The sequence below is a fragment of the Aphidius gifuensis genome, linkage group LG2 (assembly GCF_014905175.1).
Source record: "Aphidius gifuensis isolate YNYX2018 linkage group LG2, ASM1490517v1, whole genome shotgun sequence".
NCBI classification, from domain to species: Eukaryota; Metazoa; Arthropoda; class Insecta; order Hymenoptera; family Braconidae; genus Aphidius; species Aphidius gifuensis.
This window is the reverse complement of record NC_057789.1, coordinates 29,649,759-29,672,423: the sequence shown is the minus strand read 5'-3', so window position 1 is coordinate 29,672,423 and position 22,665 is coordinate 29,649,759. Positions and strand designations below refer to the sequence as shown.

Genomic DNA, 22,665 nt, shown 5'->3' with positions numbered 1-22,665 from the left:
TATTTGTCTACTTGTTTGGGTAATTATTTTAAAGACTAGAAATTTTGTAACATCTCAATTTATTTTTTATTTATTAATGGTTTTAATAATATCAAAAAAAAAAAAAAATAAAAGAAAAATAGCCGAGGGAAAAAAAAAAGATACTGTTAAAATGAAGAGTCAAGAATCTGATTGAATTTGCAGAGGGTCAAGTTGATTCATCTGTATAAATACAATTTTTTTCTGTTTTTTCTGAAGGACTATCTTGTCACTTGGTTTACCAACATAGTCCATTTAATTTTCACGTTCTTGAAATATCGATAATTCACTTGGCAATAGAGTCTGTATTTGAAATTGAGACGAGCTTATATATTCTGACCCGAATTATCAAATACACTCACAACTGGACAAACTATTTTAACTAGTGCAACTTTAAACATTACTATTTTATACTTGTCATTATTATTTATTTTTTATTTAGCATGTTTTAAAAGCCATGAAATTTTATTTATTTGAATATTAAATTGTATTTCAACACACGAGGCATTTGAATATATTTTTTTTTTTCAAAATAAAAATTTTCTCAATTTATACTTGAAGCAAAGCTAAATATGTTGAATGAAAAATTTTAAAATTTTGATTTCTCTAACAATTTATAATTTTGTAATATTCAAAAAAATTTTTTTTTTCTATTTTCAGTATTTTAGTTGTAGTTTTAAAAAAATTTAGCACTTGTTGGTATCATGGGACATTCAAAGTCTTGGGCTGCGTTGATAAAGTGAAAAAAAAGGAGCTTTTTGCCAAGGGTAGAACGTCCAACCCGAAGGGACACTAGCAATGGTCAAAGTTAAGGGAATACGCGTTGGTCAGATAACCCCTTGGGATATTTCTGTACCACAGTTATAAATCAGGTTTCATTCCCTGGCGAGAATCCACGTCTCATTCTCTTCGATACACAACCAACGAAGCTTTCAATGTTGCTTTTTTTTCTCTTATCATTTTTACATAAAAAATATTCCCAAGTGAATATCAAGATGAAAAAGCAAAGAATTGTTATTGTAAAATCACTAAAAAGACTCATGATGAACTTGAATTTAAAAAAATAAAAATGCATTCCCTCGAGTTTATTTATTTATAATTTTTGATTGAAATAAAAATTTTTGGAATTGAAATGAATTTATTAAAAGAAATAAAAAATTGATTAATAATTGCTTTATGATTATGTTGGTGGATGATGGGAGGGCGTAACTCACGAGTTAAAATTAAATTCTCAGGGTGTTAGGGTACTTAAGTTGGGGTATGGTTTGTGTGTTAGTAGAAACTCCTTTAGCTTTTGCAAAGTCAGACGTGCCATGGATTTATCGTCACCTTCGTTACGTGTAAGCGACTACGTGCAATCTAATACACTGTAAGACTTGGCAAATATAAATTGTGAGTGAGCATGCGACACACGGTTTTGACGAGTTCACTCAACTATATATGTATATTTAAATTTTATACAAATGTTTCACTTGAAAATGTAAATTAAAAGAAAAAAAAAAAAAACGTTTAATTTATTAATGTTAAATTATTTCAATTCACATGTAAAACGTCAAATATTTTAGTTTTACAATTTTTTATTATTTTTATTTTATAATTTTGTTTACTTTATTTTTATAAATAAATTTATATATACTCAAAAAATCTCACTTACATTGTGAATAAATGTATGACGTTTTTTCTCTTTTCATTCAATTTTATTTTACTCCATTGTAAATTTTTATTTTTATTTTTTTTTATTTATATAAGAGAAAAAAAAAAAAAAAAAAAAATAGGTAGTATAGTGTCTCGTGTGTATTCACACGAGTGGACTGAAAAATACTTTTGAAGTGTTCTCAAATGCATTTGAATGTTTTCAAATAACAGACGAAGTGGAATAGGCTGACGGGCGTGAGAAATGCGACTATGCTTTGGTTACTTGTGCCAAAATCTCAAGAGAATGTCCCTTGTTCTTTATTCACTTGTATTTTTTTATTTTGATTTTTAAATTTCCATCATTTTTTTTATCAAAATATCATGCTTTTAAGACATCCAATTTTCTAAATAAAACGACAACGTACATCTAACTCTATATATTTCAATTTTTTAATTCACCAAAAAATAATTAAAAATAATATTTGAAATTTATCTAAACTAAAATATCATGTACGTCTGACTATATATTTATTTTACTACTTAAAAAATTTAATATTTTTAATTTTTTTTAAATTAAAAGTTTACAAGAAAAGTGAATATTAGTTGTATATATTCATGTTAAAAAAAATAAAGCAAAAGCTCGATTCTTTGGTGAAGGTTTTTAGTGGTCTCTTGAATAAAATTGTGCCTTAATTTGAAAGCTCGAGGTAGAGAGAAGCATCTGATGGTCAGAAGAAGTCCAGAGATAGTACCATGAGATATTTGAGTAAAAAGGGGCAGAATGAGAGATGATAAGAGAACCAAGGCAAGGGTATTAAAGTAAGGGATGCTTTTTCGGTCAGCTGAGTTTGGATGCTTCTCTACTTGGTGCATAAACTATATATATATATAAATATAAATAAGAGAAGCAAGAATCTCCTTTTAGAGTTGTGTTTGCCTGAAGGGCCAAGACCACAGGATGTCGGCTATCGACGTTATGTTGCTACTAGAATTTAATTCATACCTTTCGACATATATATATCATGCAAGAAAGTCGATGGTAAAAGGGGTATTAGGTAACAGACAGTCTAGCCGACACCAAAGATGCAAAAGCTCCATAGCATAATATTATATCCAACAGACAATCTCTCTCTCGTTTTTCCTTTAAAAGATTATTTTTTAAAATTAAATAAAAATAATCATACAGTAGTATCATGAATAAATTATTTTAATTTTTTCCTCAATTTATTTTTAAACTAAAAATATCCCATTAAAATACTAAATATTTTAAATTAAAATTTCGTATTTTCTTTTCTTTTTTTTGGACTATTCAATAGTGTAATAAATATAAATTGAAAAATTAAAATGTATATACTCATCTAAATTATTGATTTTATTTCTTGAAAAAAAAAAAAAAAAGATATTATTAACCTTTTGAAATATATTACAACTATTTATATACCACAAGCAAGCAAGCCCCATTCACTCGAGAAATTAATATCTGAAAATTTTCTTTAACAATATATATATATAGCTATTGGAAATATTTTATCAATATACATATATTTTGTTAAATTATTGGCTGGTTATATATGTATATATATATGAAAAAGGCTTGCACAAGCGTTGAGCATAGAGGACAAAAGTTTAAAATTATTATATATAGCAAGGTGAGAATGCGAAGGGTAGGCTTATCCGTGGAAACTTTAACACACACGAAAGGATGGTTTTTAGCTTCACTGGTTACGTAACGATCTTTAGAATATATGTAGGTGTTTGTAAGAATATATGTGTATGTTTGGAAATGGCTTGAACGGTGTTATTATCTGTCGAGAGGTGGTATATGTATAATGGTTCAATAGAATGCCTCGCGAAACAAAAGGGACCACAGAAAAATAATGACAACATTCAGGGTACCAGAAAATAACCAAGAAGAAATATGGGGGTCGTATAAAAAAGTTTTTTTTTTTTATACATGCACTTGCTCATATATATGTATCTCTTTTTTTTTTTTTGTCTGTGAATTTTTTTGTTTATGCGTTTTTGTGTGTGTGCTAGCTCGAAACGATCGTGTGTCGAAACGAAAAAAAAAAAATATAAATAAATAAAATACAAATAAGTAGGTCTACGTGAGCTTTTTTTTTTAGCCTCTCATACTGTTGAGTTTATTGCACGAGAAGAGTAGAAACAATAGTAAAAAATATGAGTAAAAAAAAAAAGATATATAATTTTTTTTCCGTTGATTTTAGTGAAGCGAAAGAAAATTTTTATTTAAGACCATAAAAAATGTGTTTGTCGTCTGTCATTTGATCTTAATGATCGATAAAAATAAATTGAATATTTTTTTTTTCATCTAGAAATTTATGTAATCTTTTTTTTTTTTAAATAAATATTTAAGTATCTTGAATATGTCATTTTATTTGGCATTAATAGTTTTCACTAAACTTTTTATTATTTTTGATAATTTTTTGTTTGTTTTTGTTTTTAGTTGTTGGGTTTTTTTTTTTATTTTTTCTGCTAACATCTTGGCTACTTGGCTCTTGGTTTTTTAGTTTCGCTCCATGAGATGCTTAAATTGAACGTCGTACAGCTCCGGACAAGGCGGAAGTAACGGTACGTGACTCACCGGTGCTTTACGTGTTCAGCGTTTTACTTTCAATTCCACTTTTGAACTTCACTTATACTCACAAATAAACGGTATCCATCGAGGATACTTGACTATATTGTTTCGTATTTTTTTCTTTTTATTTATCATTATTAAATTTTTTTTTTTTTTGTCTAACTTTATATTTTATCCAACACTATAACAACACGCTATTGAAAATAATATCGTGCTGCATGCAATGTTGTATTTATTTTTATTGAAAGTTATTTGTTAATTTTAAAATTTATCAAAAATATTACTTGCATTAATCAATTGGTTTTTATTAAATTAAAAAAACACACTCAATAGTTATTACGTGACTGAATGTATTCAAGTATTATAATGGAATTTAATTTTAAAATGTTTATAAATTAAATTAAATTAAATATTTAAAATATCATGCTTTTATTATTGTTTGTAATGATGAATTTTAATTTACCAAGTTTCATACTAAAATTTATGTGTTTAGAATATTTTAATTGTCATCATACCAAAAATTTAAATTAATTATTTTAATCATTCGAAATTTATCACAAGTGCAATGACCCTAGTCGCCTATAAACATTTTTAAAAAATCTCTGAATTTAACCCCCATTGTCACCACCACCACCACCATCATTATGACCAAGTCTTTACTTCGATCAATCTGGAAAACCGACCTCGTCCAACCAGCGAGTCTTTATTTCTTTTCCATTTTTTTTTTATTTTTTTCGACCATCAACTATAGACGCCACAGTTGCATTATTCCACATTCTATAAAAGATCGATCTTCTTCTTTAAAAAAAAAAGACGACGATTCACGGAGATTGATGAAAAGATGGAGAATGCTGGAGCAATTGCTTGCCTCATTCATTCATTTTTTTCTTTCTGTAATTTTTTTTTATCCTCACCTTTTTATACAGGTATATACATTTTTCTCTCTATCTTGTCAGGCAATTGTGAGGCTTCATTTTTCAAAGACGAATCTTTAATTATAAACTTTTTGAAAAGTGTATGTATGTATACTATTATAAATTATCTATGAATATTCTATCGGTCATATACAGGCAATTTTTTTATTTTTTTTATTTTTAAATTTAAATGTTGTATAATCAATTTAATATTTATCATGATGGTTCATATGATTGATTGAATATCTGACTATAACAAATATTTAAAAAAAAAAGAGTTACTCTAAAAAATTTTTATATACATTATCGTTGACGTTGGTTATTTTTGGAGAAAAAAAAAAATAAATATATATATAGATATTGTCAATTTCATAAGCGTTTGAAGTTGGTACGAAGCCAGACCGGTGTTGGGGGTAAGGATGGCTGGCCAAATGCGATGAGGCCTGGATCGGCCGAGTGAACAGATTCGAGGTGCGGCAATGGTGATGATGGTGTTGGTGGTGGTAGTGTACGCTTTTTGGCGAGAGAGCACGACTGGACGAAAATGTTGTTTAGCTTGATTGAACTTTCAGTGCTAGGTTGGACGATGGGTATGAGATGTAGAGAATGAGATTGGTGAGTCGCCACGACTCAAAAGCATTTGCTAGCTTTTCCCCAAACTCCAATAACGCTTTTTTTTTTTTTTATTTTATCCCTCATATATACAATTTTTTTTTCCTCTTTCCTACAACTCTTGCACTCGACTGCTGATGTATTGTAACTTGGTGAACTGTGCATGCACAAAGGCACTTCATTCGGTCCATGACCTCCTGAAAGACGCTGTTGATCGAGGTACTCCTGAAGGTCCCAATGTCCCCGCGCCTTTTTTGAAATTTGAAAAATGAGGAATAATGTTAGCAGGAATTAATCCACGTCGTATTAACGCTAGAATTAATATGTTCCTGCCTCCATTAATGTCTCTATTCCATGTCACCTTACAGTCTTGCTTTTGGCAAAGTAGATACCTAGTTGTGGAAAAACATAATAAATAAATAAATAAATTGGTTATAATTATGTTTGTATTCGATGATTAGTATGTAGTCAAAGGAGATTGTTAAAATATTTATTCAAGACAATGATTATAATGCACGAATGAATTTGCCTTTCAACTACCAGAGTGATATCCAGCCTTAACTTTGATCCTAGTGATATTCTCTTTGGTTACCTCTGATGATGATGATAATGATTCTGTTGTGTATGTATTGACAATGAGTGAGCAAGAGGGAGAGAGAGAGAGAGAGGGGTAATATTATTTATTGATTTTCGAGGTGGATACTGACCAAGCTGAGGATTAAACATGGCTAGCAGGTTGTGTGGTGATTGAGGCTGTGTCTGGTTTCGTTCGACGTCAAGCTTTATCACGACGATACACTATATAATATATATACACGTGTAATCAGCCACCACTCAGCCAATATTCCTCTACACGTATAATTTAATTTGTAAAAAAAATTAAAAAACAACAACAATGATGAATAGTATTAATCCAAGGATATTAAAAACATTTTTCATTTGAAAAATAAATTATAAAAAAAAAGTTTCTTTTTTAATTAAATATTTTTTACGTCTGACTAAAGCTTGAGATGCTTCACTCATTCTAATTGGGAGTAAATTTAAATTACCAGATCAATAAAATTTTCAATGCTACCACTCGTTATAATTAGTTTAAATAAAAATAAAAAAATTAAATCAAATTAAACCTGATTATATAAAGTTAATTTCTGATCATGGTTTAAATTTCGTGAGCAGAATATTTCGTTTTTTGAATTGTAAAAAGATGGGAGAGTAAATCTAGGCGATGACTTTTAGAACAAGGCTTTGAGTATTGGCATGACACGTGTCCTTGGCGCATACCCAGAAATTCAGACGTTGTCTCAAGTACCCAAAAACCCGATCAGGCTTGTTATCAATACGTTTTTTTTTTTTTTTTTTATTCTTGTCACTGTTGAGGGGAAAAAAAAAATATTCCATGTATCTTTTGCCTGACTTTTCTTTCCCCCAATGTAAAATCAATCTACTTTTTTTTTTTTTTTTTAAAAACAACAATATGCGTTCAATTGCACTGTCAATAAATCACAAGATAAATTTTTTTATTTTCCACAAATGTTGTAAAATAAAAATCAAATAAATTTTTCGTCCTTTTTTTTTTTTAATATCACGACAGTTAAAATTAGAAAGATTGGTAGCTTTACTCAACGAGTGATCGTCTTTTGATCGCACTTTTAGCTATAGCGTTTGAATAAGAAAAAAAAAAAAAAGACTCAGAATAGGGAAAGCCAAAAAAAAAGAGAGAAGCTATATGAGCATCGACAATCACTGATTAATCGCTGGAATTAAAAAACTTTTTCATCAATATACGAGAGAAAAAAATTTAAGTAGATGCCATTTTTTTAAAAATCGATAGAAAAAAAATGTGCGCTTTTATTTTATGATAATATAGTTTGACGAAGACAAGAATTTTAAAATAAAATTTATGATTAAAAAAGTAACTTGTGCGTTGAAAAATAAAATAATAAATTTGACCTCAATTTATTATTCGTTTATTTATTTTTTTTTTTGAATAACTAGTGTGCTTAAATTTTGGGTATTAATTATTTTTGATTTCTCATGCACAAGTATAATGACTGTATAAAGTGAATAACATTATAAAATTGTTAATTTTTAAATTGTTTTTTTTTTTTGATTATTTCAAGTACGTGTATACATAGATATACAGTAAACAGACGTTTTGCTTGAACGAGCTTTTATAAACGACATGAAAAATAAAAAAAATAAAAAAAAAGAATTTTAGGTATTATAACCAGTGCACCTGAGACACGCAAGCTTTTGCCGGATATGCCAGTCGCAATTATTCGCCTCTTCCGCCAATTCTGGGTTCCATTGCACTATATACATTCTCTATATATACCCTTCAACCCGTTGACTGACTTCCGGAGAACTCTATTGCTTACCACACCCCTCATTCCAATCACCAAACCCTATCCTCAATTTAAACTTGTGGTATTCATTTTGAATGCTTTCACAAATTATAACTAATGTTGAATGTATATTTTTAATTTGTAAATTTATTAAATTTACAAAAAGAAAATCAAAAGTTGAAATTTTTAATTATCTAAAAACACAATGATATTATTAAATTTTTTCCATCTGATTTATCGTGACATAAAAAAGTCATGACACTAATCAAACTGTGACATTTAAATCCAAGTGTCAAAACTTAAATTATTAAAAAAAAAAAATTTATACATAATAAAATTTGTAACCTCTAACTTTTTTATTTCACACATTTTAAAATTATGAATGGTTAAATAAAAATCTTTTATTTTAGTATCAAGATTTTTTTTATTTCTAGATTTTCAAAAATTTCGTCGCACTGCGGTCTCGTCAAATTTCTCTCATGTTGATACACCCTATGTACACACAACAGTATAGTGAAAAATAAAAAAAAAATACCTTAAGAAGGGTTTCATGTAAACACCCATACACACTCACACACACAGAGAAAGAGAAATGAAAATGTGAACTTAAGGTTTTGTGAAATCCTTTAGCACAGAGTTCTAGTTACCCCAAAACTTTCATCTACCCTTGGTGAATAAAATAGGGGAGGGTATATGTATACTGTAAAAGCTTTCCAGGGTTTGAAAATACTTTATACTACACTCACTTGTATACATTCGTCACTGAAATTGGTGCTTTTGAATGTCGACAAATTGTTGAAATTTTTAAGCTACAATATACCGTCACAAATGATATACATTTTATTTTATTTTTTTGATCCAATTTATTTTAATTTTTAATTTAAAAAAGTAATTAAAAAAAAAAAAAATTAATGAAATATAAAATAGAATCAACTTGTTTATTATTTATAAATTTATATTAAATATTTATTTATTTTTAAATTGTTTATAAAGCTTTTATTTATATTTTTTTTTTCAATTTTTTTTTGAGGAAATTTAAATATAGATTTCGTATTGATTTAGTGTAGATTAAATATAGATATAGATGTAATGTAAATGTGATTCAGTTTGGTATGAGTTTTGAAGTTTCTAAAATCCAGGGAAAATGTTACCTATAGTGTGTATAGCATAGTAGGCCGACTATTGATCAAGACAAGGAGGCAAAATGGAGAGAGGCTTCTATTTCCGTTGTTACCTCTATTCCTTTATTCGCGCCTACAAGAAAATCATTTTTCCATCTCACTTTACAAAAAACTTTTTCCTTTTTATTATCCTCTATTTTATCTCTCTCTTTTTCTCTCTCTTACTATCTATTTTATTTTTTATTTTCACACAATTTCTTGGCTCTCACCTTCTTGAAAAACATTTTATTTTTTATTTATTTTTTTCAAACAAATCTACTTTTCCTTGTCTGATGTTTTCAATGCGCAAAATCATCTTTAAAAATAAATAAAAAATAAATAAATAAAAAAAATCAGACTACTACTGAATATTCTTTCGATCATTTTCAAAAAAATATCCCTCAGGCATTTGGCAGACGATCAGTTGGATTATAGTATTTTCTTTGTACTCAATGTTTTTGTCTATTCTTTGTTATATTTTTTTCTCTTTTATCAATTTTATATTTTTCTTTAAATTATTATTATCATCATTATTTTAATTTAAATTACTGACAAGAGAAAAAAATTTAATTAAAAATATAATAATTTTTTTTTTGTAAATTATTATTAAAAGATGAAAGCTTGATATTTGAAATAAATGATTTATAGCTATTTTTTTGGACATTCAATAAAACACAGCTGTATTATAATCGTTGAACATGTTTGAAAGTGTCGACGAAGGAAAAAAAAAAAAAACTTTTGTAGACACAGAGAGAATGAAGCAAATATAAGTAAAAGAAATAAAAATTGTAAAAATGAAAAAGATGCATGGGTAAGCTAATATACGTGCAAAATTTGCTGCAGAATATATTTTAGTGTATGCTTTTCTCAGCGAGTCAAAAAAAATGAAGACTATTTTCTGCTCAGCTGCTCCATCGTATCCAATTTTTCAACGACTCGTTATATTTTTTTCTCCATTGCAAAAATTTCAACATTAACTTTACTTTACTTTGACCACAAAAAAACAAATAAAAATAAATATAAAAATTTATATTTATAAATTAACAAGTGTGACAAGACAATAACTACCTGTGGTATTGATAATTTTGTATTCACTATATCAACGACTTGTAGTCAAATGCATATCCTGATGAAGTAAATTCACTGGATAGAGGTTGATTTTACGAGGGTTAGAGAAAATTTAGTGACGATGTATATTGTACCCACTAATTTTACCAAGAGAGTGAGAGTGCAAGGAGAGAGGAAGAGAGAGAGAGAGAGTAGACATTGAACATTGAACATTAAATTGACGTATGTAACTAGTGTGTGTATGTGTGTGGGTGGGTGGGTGGGTGTTTCTTCATCCTTGAATTTGATTTCTCATTCCATTCAGTTTGCTTAGATCATACATGGGGTATATTCATGGGTGTTTGTCTTGCCTCAGTACATACAAGACTAAGCCACCCCCATGACGACAGATAGTTAGACTAGTCACTATGTAAGTTAGGCTAGGTTCAGTGTAACTAATCACTGTACTAATCCTCTTGGTACACTCACATATGAAACGAGACAATTTGTGATCATGTGTGCTACTGATATTCAAAACACATGGCTCATTTTTTTATTGTCAAAATTCATGATTGATCAATTTAATTTATTTGATATATAATTAAGTTAAATAAAAAAACATATTTAAAAATTGATTTAAATTTAATTTTCATAGATAAATATATTAGTAAAATTTAAAAATTTTAATTGCATGTTATTGAATTCCTAATATAATTTTATTTTTTAATTTAAATATTTTTTTCTTTCTTTATCCTCAAAGCTAAAAATGTTTATCAATTCAATCTTCATTTCTACGTGTTTGTAATTAAAAAAAAACCATCTAAAATGACTGCATGCAAAGTCCGTATTCTGGTTAATCCTCGAATAAATTTCTTGGCACGTTCATGAAATCGGTTTTGGCTTGATTGAATTAGTCCTTTCCTTGCTCTTGCAAATTCGTTCTATAGAATACTATATATACCTAATACGAATATCAGAAAATTCAAGTGGAAAAAGAAATTTCTTTTAGGTTAGGCTTATTTAAATTGAAAAAAATTTAACCAATAATTTTTAAACTGAATTTTATATTCACAGTGGTCATGAAGCCATGCAAACATTTGAATTTTTTCAAATTACAAAACCGTTTTATTGCAAATGAAAATTTCTCTAATTAATTTTAAAAATTTCTATAAAATTCATAAATAAAGGACTCAATTGGCCTTTCCAATAATTCAATAATTAACTAAATTATAATATTGCCATGCAATTTTTCAAGTCTTTATCAATTGAATAATTTTTTTTCGTCTCTTTACTGTATTTTATTGATAATATTATTTAGCCTCGGGTAATAAATATCGGGTAGTATTGAAAATTCGATAAATGAAGATAACATTGTCATTTTTGCATGGCTAATGTGATTTAATATATTTGCAAGTGCATTGAATGAAACTAGGCTTGTGAAGAGATATTTGATGGTTGAATGTATTCATGGGATTGATAAATAATTCAAGGCTGATTTAGAAGCTCGATACTATTACAGAAAATGTCGTGAGTTTTATTTTTTTTTATTTTTTTTGGTTGTTAAAAATAGAGGGTAAGAGAACGACAGTCAGACGAGGGACTAAAGAAACGTGAGATTGGGTAAGTAGGATACTTTTGCTGTTGCTGCTCCGCGGGATCATTTCCCCTTCACGTAGTCCAGTTAAGATATAAAGATAAGAGAAACTCCTTAAAAAGAGTAGTCGGCTCTTCGTGACCTAGACAAATGCACTACGGTTTTTATTTTTATTATTTTTTTTTTTTTCGTCCAACATTTATACTTGCAATTTATTCTCGGTTTTATCAAATTCGTATTTTAAATCTTCCATATCTTAACAAATTTTTTTTTTTTTTTAATTATTTATTTTTAAATTTCAAGATTGTATTAATTTATTTTGTCAGGATAATTGTATTTGGTATCATAGAATATCTTGAATAAAAACTTTACAGTTAATTTTGAATTAAATTATGCCTTTTTTCTTTTTTTTCAATGAAAATTGTAAACAAGATTTTTAATAATGTGTATTTGATTGAATGGAAAATGTATTGTTCAGCTTGTTAACTTGAATTATGTTTTTGTTGAAAAGTATATACTTTGATAAATTTGTCTCGGTGTATTTTGCAATTTATTTCACTCACTTTCACCCTCTTCTGTGTTTGTATAATACAACGACGTTATACTCTCAATGGCAGTAAGTTTGAATCGTCTCAAGGGCCACACCCAGATGCAAGTGTGTATATGTGTTGCACTCTATTTCACGTCTTGGGAATTACTTAAAAAATATCCCAATAGTGAAAAATAAAAAAGAAAGACCTCTGGGAAAATTGATATTTGTATATAAAGTGAGTGACGAAGGGTCGAGTGTTGAATCGAATAAAATGACTCTAACTATACATGGAAAAATAAATTATTTCTCTTTTTTTTTTTTTTTTCCTAACCATTTTACAAAAGTTATTGTGCTTTTAATATTGAAAAAAAAAAATATATATGTATTTAAAGATTTATCGAGTAAATAAATAATATTTGAAAAAAAAAGTAAAAAAATTTTTACTTGTTTGATTTAAGAGCATTCGTTTCCTCAATTTTGTCTTATTTATCATCATTTTTTTTAAAACGGAAAATCTCAAAACGTTCAGCCACAGATCCGTCGGATTTCCGGCGCGGATTTGTTTGACCACAAAGTTTCACCGCAGTACATCAACCGCGATCCAAATGGCAAGTTGAGAAGAGAACTAAGGGGGGTTAGTGGGTAGCTAAAACTACCGAGTAGTCAATGCTGTCTCTCTCTTATACTCAATGTGTATATATATATATAAATTTGTTGGTTAAATCGTTGGACAATTCAGCTGTTGCAAAGTACCATTATCCAACAAGCAATTTCTCCCTCAAACCACTCATCATAATTCATAAATAACTGTTAAAGTCATATCTTGAAATAATATAACTAACATCTATTTCTTTTGACAGTTTTTTTATATATAGAAAAAATATATAGAGAGAATTAATTTAATTATTAAATTAAATGTAAGTTATGAATTTTTATTATGATTATTTGATTTTATATAAAGTCATTTAAACGATCCTTGAAATGTCATAGAATATAGAAGCTGATCGATCATTCCTAATTGCATCTTGACGATTGAAACTAGTACAGGTATTTTAGTGGTTGAAATTGTTAACGATCCACATTGTATGTATATATATATGGGGGATAGTTATCATACTCTAATTAGGGGTCAGCCGATTAGATTCCGCTGGCTTATCTATCTCAAATTTTGAAAAGCAATTTGTATGAATTTAATACTGCCTCTTGGAAATCAAGCACTGACATGTATATACAACACTTGACTGCCTGTGTTTTATTAATTGAAATAAATAATTTGAATTATTTCACAAAAAATAATAATAATAATAATAATAATAATAATAATAATAATAATAATGTGAATTTTGTTTATTAAATAATATTAGATATAAAATTATGAGCAGAAAAAAAAAATAAAGATAATAATAATTATTATGATAAAAATTTAAAAAAGTAAATTGAAATTAAATCAATAAACAGCTGCTTAATATTATTATGATTATAGAGTAGTGTTACAATGTCGCGAGTCGTTTTTTGTTTTTGTTTACCTTTTTTATTTTTTTCTCGTCATATACTTTGACCTACTGTGTCAATTATTTTTTAATATTTTTGTTTTTAATTCACAAATGTTTTAACTATTATTTTATATTTTTTTAATTACTCCAAATAAATTATATAAATTAATTGTCCATCTCAAAATACGCGTGTGTGTGTGAGTGTCAATATCGACCAATCACGGCATGCGTGACATTTTTTTTTCTCGCGTCCGAGAGGTTGAGTGTAGGGGAAAAAAATGCTATGCAAACACTCGTATAAAACTCAATTGTTGTAAATAAAAAAAAAATTATATATTTCTATTGATTAATTAGAAAATTATTGAAATTAATTAATTAAAAATATTTTAAATATAAAAAATAAAATTACATACCATGAGTACACTCGTTCAAGGACGTCCGAGCAGCCAGCATCTTGAATTTTTTTTTTTTTCGGCAGACATACACGATAAATATCACTCACGCACAAATTATATTTTTTCATACAGTTACACATCGATAATTTACACAATTAAACATAATTTATTAATTAATTGACAATGAAAATCAACAGAATAAAAATAAATATTCACGAGCACTGCATCTTCCCGGCAAACAGCACATTCAACACTGAGACAACATGGCTGACCTATGGTAATTTTTTTTTTTTTTTGCAAGTGGGGGGAGAGACGTCATAATGTGAGAAAAAAAAAAAAATACAACAAGCTTTTTAGACACCATACATTTACAATGTTATAAAAATAATTGTTAATGATTTATTCATTTAATTATTAATTGATATTAATATAAATAATTTATTTATCAAATTTTATTCAGATATTCTATTTTTATTGTGAAACTATTTTGTTTTTTTTTTTTTTAAATTCTCTCTCTCTCTGTTTTTGTTTTCTCACTTTGCCGCTCCGATCGCTCTCAAGAAAAAAAAAAAAAAAAAAATCAAAAGTAAAATTTATTTTGTGCGTGAAAGTGGTCATGGACACATCAGCTCCGTTTAATCGTCTTCTACCGTTAACAATAATTAAAAAATTATTTATAAAAATATAACAATCTTGTAGTTTTTATAGCGAGGTCTCTTTTTACATGCACTGTCCTTTTTTAGTGGCTATTTTCTCACATTATGGCGTCACTCCTCCACGTACGAAAAAAAAAAAAAAATGAGCATTTAGTCGGCCATGATGTCATAATGCATTCTGTTTGCCGGGAAGATGCAGTGCTCGTGAATATTTATTTTACCGCGTTGATTTATATTGTCAATTAATTAATAAAATATTTTTAATCGCGTAAATTATCCATGTGTAACTGTTTAAAAAAATATAATTTGTGTGTGAGTAATATTTATTGTGTGATATCTGCCGAAATGAAGGAAAAAAAAAAATCTAGATGCAATCTTCTGGCTGTTAGGACGACCTTGAACGGGTGTATTTATGGTATGTAATTTTATTATTTTTATATCTAAAATATTTTTGATTTAATTATTTCAATAATTCTCCAATTAATTTATAGATGTATGTAATTTTTTTTATTTATAACAATTAATATTTTTTTTCTCCCTACACTCCTCCCCCCGGACCGCAAGAAAAAAAATGTCCCAAAGTTATCCAGTCATGCTCGTGATTGGTCGATATCGACACTCATACACACACACGTCTTTTAAGTGAGACAATTAATTTGTATAATTTATTTGGAGTAATTAAAAAAATATAAAATAATATTGAGGACATTTTAGAATTAAAAAATAAAAATATTTAAAAATAATTAACACAGTATTATGAGGGGGAAAAAATGAAAAAGGTAAACAAAAACAAAAGATAACTCGTGACATTGAACCATCATAACAATATTAAGCATCATTTTTATTTTATTTTCATTATTTTATTCTACCTTTTAAATTCAAATAAAAAAAAAAAAAAAATATTCTTCCATCATCAGGCAGATTATTTTTTTTATTGATTTTTTTTCATGTTGTCGTAGGTCAGTACATTGAAAAACATAAAATACACAAGACAGTGTCACATGTGTTTTCAATGCTCGATTTGTTTTTTTTTTTTTTTAAATTCTTTGATGACTTGTTCTACACTAAAATTTTAATAATAATTAATTTAAATTGAATTGATTTTTATTATTTTTATCATGCTTTTAAATTGATTTGGCCATTCAATGACTACATCCCCGTGGGTTTTTGTTGAAGCTGTTTGATGAGGATAAATAAATATGTGATAAGATGTAAAATGTAAATTAGTTATATACCCAGCAGTGTACATATACATTATACATATATGGCATATATAAATTCGGCAACACTGTTTGAATTTTCATTGGTACACATTGGTCGTGAGGGTGAGTTTTGGTCTCTCGGTGCAGCTGTGGACGGCAGTTGTATATGTACAAAAGCCAAGTGAGATGAAATTGCGGTTCTATTTTAAGAGTGAGTGAGTGAGTGAGCAACTCAGTTCAAGTCAAAAAGCGAATGAGAAAGAAAAAGCAAGTGTGTGTATATTCCGTACGTCCGTCCGTCCGTCAACACCTAACCATTTCAATGAAAATCCGGATGGAAACTATAAAATACACGTGACAACCCTTACACACATATACAACAACCAAACCAGCATGTCACTGGCCTATTTGACAGCCAACCCAACACACAGGTGTTGGTGGTACTGTAGGTTTTTTTTTTTTTTAAACCCTTCAAGACTAAAGCTCAATTCTGATTTTTTTATTTAACCCACTCTTTTTATTTTTATGATTATTTTTCTATTCACTTTTTATTTATTGCTCACTCAAGAATAGACATTTTCTCGTTTATAATATAAATTTAAATTAATGTGTGTATTTGTTGTTGTAAATATTTATACATACGCTGTAATTAATCATTGTAAGATTTTATCGTTGACTCGTTGATTTGTCACGTGTTTTCTACTTAACAACTGTCACAGTTTTTGATATTTTTTTTTGTTCAAATAATAATTCAAAATATAATAATTATCATATAAATATATACATAGAGTTGGATGAAAGTCTCAGTTTGTTTTGAAACAAGAATATCGTATACAATGAGACATGGTGCAAACTAAACTATTTTAATATTTTAAGGTGGTTCCGGACTAGTGTTTATGTGTATTTGTGTCGGTGTATATACAAAAGCCTAGGCTCGACCGTATAAATGATGGGTTTATGGTAATTCAGAGTAGAGGGTCGATGTGACTATGCACTTGTAGATATATTTTATGTATGTCTTTGTATGTGTTTCGTCGAGACGTTATACTAGGCAACAACTAAAACAAAAAGGTGCGTGTGGGTTGTTGTGGCTGTTGTTGCGACGTCCGTAAATTTTCTTGCGTCAGGAAATTTGTCGTTTAATTTAGACATTTCCTGTCGTCTATTAATCACTAAAAATTTAACACGTTAATCAATTTAATTTAAACAATAATTTTTCTTTTAAATTTCATTATTTTCACTGTTTTTTTAATCATTAATTTTAGATGCATTAAAAATTCTTAGAAATAAATTTAAATCAACTTGCAAACGAATAAACAAATTAAAAGCACAATAGTAAAATTATCAAAGATTTTTATAAAGATTATTATTATCATTGTTGAAAATAAAAATATAGTAAAAAAAAAAAATAATAATAATAAAATAGTCCAACAGCTGCAAGCTCACAATCAGGCTTTATGCCAAAATATAGTTGTAGTTGCTTTACCACCCCACACTTGCAATATTCTCTTTCCAAAGTGGGTATATTGTAGTGAAGCAGTAAAATTGCCTAGCAATTACAACATTTGTGATAATCCATGGGACTTGGCAGCTAGTATACGTTGTGCTTGTGTTAATTCATTCAAGATTAACACTTATCCACAAACTGAATATATTGTCATTATATAATAATTTCAATTATTCGCTTGATGCTTTTACTCATATACATATACAATTTTAAATATGACATATTACAAATGTGTCTTACTCTATGAGCTTTTTTTTATTTTATCAAAAAAAAAAGTAATAATATATCAACCCTCGTAGGTCTTCCATGAAATCCCGCAGACGATATTAATGTAACGGGTGTCCTGAAAGCATATTTCAAGAGTATTAACACGCTTCACAAATTTCTCTGACTGTAAGTTGAATTTTTGTGAATGAATTTTAGCGCTGATGCTTCCAATTTTTTTTTTTTTTTTACAATAACGAAAATGTAATTTTAAGTTCTGCCGTTTGAATATAAAATTTCTTGTGTTTACATCTACAATCAAGACCAAAATTTAAACATCTATTTACAATTTTATTTGTTTTATTTTTTAAATTGAAAAGTACTTGTAAAAATTTATATAAATATTTTTCAAGTTAAAATTTATTATGGTTTTTTTTTTTCTATTTTATTTAACATGATGAATGAGAATGAAGAAGAAAAAAAAACTATTTTAGAGGATTAGAGTTTGCTGGTCTCTGAATATAATATTATTTTTTTAAAAAATTTTTCAATGGTGGTAGTGGAGAACTAGCCGGATGGTTGCCAGTTGTGAGTGAGTGAGAGTTCCGCAAAAGTTAGATTTATGTTCTAGACCCCTTGGAATTACCGAATTGAGAATTTATGGGACTTTCTTTTTGAAACATCAGGGTCCAAGGTATATATAATGCGAGGGCACGCGCAAGTCTTTTTTTTTTTTTTTTTTTACCCTGCAAAAAAATGATAAAAAAAATTCTTGAAACTCCGGGAGTCCATCGTAAAGACGATGCGATTATTGAACGGAAAAATACGGCATCAACTGGACTCGTGAAAAGAAAATAATAAAAAAGAAAAATAATATCAGTAAAAGAGAAAAATGAAATAACCAGAAAGAAATTGCCAAAAATAAAATAAAAAAAAAACGTTTCTTCAATTGTTTTTTCTTCACTTAATTTTTTTTTACTCATTTTTTTTTCCATTTTTCTTTATCGAATATTGTCGATAATCTTAAAGAGTTTTATCTTTTTTTTTTTTATCATTTTTCGTTCGTTTATCGTTGCGCAGTGAAGACGAATAATGTCCATTAACGCTTCTTCACTCGTCGTTTAATAACGACCATGGGGAATCATGCGATAGAGAAAGAGAGAGACGCGAAAACATCTAGAATAGTTGATGGTAGTTGAGAAAAATTTCATGACTGTAGAGAATGAAAACATAAAAGTCACATTATCCGGTTGGTGAAACGTTCGGTCAGCCGAAGGGGGTGAATTTTTGCTCAGTCATCATTCTCAACCTACATATACACAAACATTGAGAAAAAAAAAAATTTATATACTCTTAAAATTGTCATTTGTCTTGACGGCAACATTTATTCTTCGCCACATTTTTTTTTCCATATACAACCAGCTAAAATACTGATGAAATAAAAAAAAAAATATATAAAAATATCGTTTTCATATATCCGAGTGACAGAGTGCCATAATAACTGGAATAATTCCGCAAAAAAAATATATATTTAGAAAAAAAAAAAAAAATCCAATATCAACATCAATTTCCGATTGTATTCTTGTTACATATATATATTGAATTTTCGTGATGGCCAGTAACAGACGGCCTGTGAATGTATTCGAGCAGAAAGACAGATATCAAAGTGGCAGATACAGTGGAAAGTGTCATCGATCTTCTTGTTAATGTCTATTGGATTTTGCTCAACTCAGTATAAAACAATCCTCGTGATATTTACGTTACTGTTTATATATTGACACAACAGTATTGGTATTTGTTCAAGCTATCATTATAATCGCAATCATCACATGATGACAGTCAAAATATACCATCATGCAATTTAAACTTTGACTAGATTTTCTAATGAAATTGGGCCTCTTCCTTCATACTGCTTGTGAGGAAATATGTATATAGTGTACAGTTTAAATGAAAGGCCTTTGTTCTCAGTACATATTATGTGTGGCTAGACAGTTTAGGTTACATGACGCCACACGTTCTTGTTAACGACCCAAGGGGTTAATGCTGTGAATCTAATGTGTGCCACGTATTAAACATCAACTTATTTGATAAGCGTTGGAGGTGTTAAATTTCATATTTTTATATTTAATTAGTATTTTTCACTGAATATATTATTACTCGATGAATTTATAATTATTATTAGTATTATTGGTTTATTAATTTTTTTTTTTTTTTAATTTTATGATTTACCAAAATTTAGTGTTAATTAAAAAAATATTTTACTTCTATTATTTAGACACCACTTGAATATAACCATCATAAAAATTTTATAATTTAAATTGAATTATTTTTATTTTTTTTTTAATTTTATATTTTTCGAAATCAATAAAAGAAAATTCCATAATTTTGACGATTGATCCCAGTTGGAAAAAAAATATTTCCAAGGCGAAATTTCATAAAGTTTTTCATCTAGTATTTAGACAATACCTTAATATTATTATCCTAAAAATTTGACGAATTAATTTCAATTATTTCTCTGAAAAATAATTTTTTTTTTATAATTATATTTCACGTGCAAAATAAAAATAATTTTCATAATCAAGAAACTTTTCAACAATCTCTGAATAAGTTATATTCCAAAGGGAATAATAATGAAAAAAATAATTTAGAAAATTGAATATTTAAGAAAATTAAATTAATTTTGATTAAATTAAATATCAAAAATAATGATAATGATAATAATATTACAACGTGGAATATAAAAAAGTGTAAAACTTGTTGCTGTTGAAATAACAGGCGGGCCGCGAGCGATAGCAAAGGAATTCGATGGTTTATTGGCTTTCTTCGGACGTGGTTGAACAACGACAGAATAGATGTGATCGGTGTGTTGGTTTTTCTATATCTATATACAATTATATATGTACCTATATATCGGTTTTCAAGATTCAGTGCAACGCCCAATATAAACACTATAAAATAGTACATTTTTTATTTTTTTAAAAAAAAAACAAATATAAATTTATCGATTGTCACGTTGTAAAATTAATGGAAAAAAAAAATAGAAAATATTATTAAAATAAAATAGCTAAATTAAATTAAATTTAAAATTCAATTAGCTAATAAAAATTATAATTAATTAAAAGGAGCAAAAAAAATAAACATCTTGAAATGTTAAATAACATTTTTTTCTTTTGAAAAAATTACTGTCAAAGGATTTTTTCTTTTTAAATTTTTATTTTTTTTATTTTAATAATAATAATGAATGACGAAGGGAAAGACAGAAAATGGACATACTATTTTGTGTGATAATAAAACAAAGGCTGTTTCAAAGAGGATGAACACACGTGAATAAAAAAAAAAAAATAAAAAAAATAAAATGAAATAAAAAAATACATAAACCACATGCCCAGTGCTTTTTTTTCTCGAGAATGAGGCACGTTTAGGTTTCCAAGGGCTCCTTGACGTGTTGCCAAAAGTTTTTTTTTTTTGTTTTTGTCTTTGACTTGCTGAAAGAATAGTTTCTCCCTCACATATGATATAGTAAATTTTTTTTCATACTTTTTTTTTTTCCATCGCGCGACTTTTGCCTTTTGTCGATTTTTAGAAATGAAGATCGCACGACAGTCCTCACTGAGGTATGACACAAAGCCTCGGGTAATATATAAAAAAAAATAAGTGAAAAGAAAGGAAAGGAAAGATGAAAATGGTTTGAAAAAAAGTAGGGCTTTTTTTTTTTTGAGAAAGAGAATGTCAAGGAGGGTTGTAGGCGACGACAACGTTGAGGCGTTTGATCCGTTAGCCTGACGATTGAAACGGTGCCAATGAAACGACGACGGAAAAGCTACCGGGACCAGCGCCCTCGGCCTTTTTTTTTTTTTATTTTTTTATATACATCCAAGCCACGAATTCTTCTTCACTCTTATATTCACGGTATATATATATATACGAGTACGACAACGCCTTGGATATATTGAAGGAGCTTTTTTCGTTTGACTGCTTTGCAACATGCTGAAAAAAATATTTTTTATATTATTTTCCAATTTTATATATGAAAAATTTGAGACAAAGGATTGAAAATTTATTTTTTTTTAGAATCATGTTTATAAAATTAAATATTCATCAATTTATCTGTTTATTTTTAATATTTTTTTTTGCAAATCAAAAAAAAAGATGACAAAATTTTAATTGGCAATTAATTTCTAACCCTTTTTCAAGTTTCTAAAATTATTCACATTATAAAGGCGTATGTATCGTGTGTTGAAATTAAATTGACGTCTTTTTTTTTTTTTTCTTTAAAAAAAATGCTTGAAACTTTTGAGCTTTTTTTTACTTTAAATGTATAAGAGTGTTTATAAATTTGTTTTATCATTGAAAATAATATCGTTGACACGTAGCATTATAGATGTATAGATATTTGTCAAAAAAAAAGTAAAAAAGTCGTAGAGAAATGATGAGTTGAGTTAAGGATGATGTGGCCAGTGTGTCGAATGGTTAGGTCAATTTTGTAAATTCAAGTCACGTACAGTATATAGTGATGAGAAAGGAAATAAAGGTATGATAAAGAAGGTATATAGAGTTGGTATAGTATAGGCTCACCGGCGCCAGAGTTGGTGGCTTGGCAATGATCGCCATCCGGTGACTCTGTGCCAGCCATTAACCGACACATGTCTCTATCCAGACTTTTCCGGGAGATCGGCCTGTGATTTATCGTGTTCAACCAAAAAATCTACGAGCCAAGATACCATTCTCGAATTATCGGCTTTTTTTTACTTC

At 28.0% G+C, this 22,665-nt stretch overlaps 1 protein-coding gene across 1 annotated transcript in view; it reads left to right on the top strand.

The window, feature by feature from the left end:
* The window catches only part of LOC122850136 (CUGBP Elav-like family member 4), a 368,827-nt gene that overhangs the window by 1,113 nt on the left and 345,049 nt on the right, over positions 1–22,665 (top strand). The window lies entirely within an intron of this gene.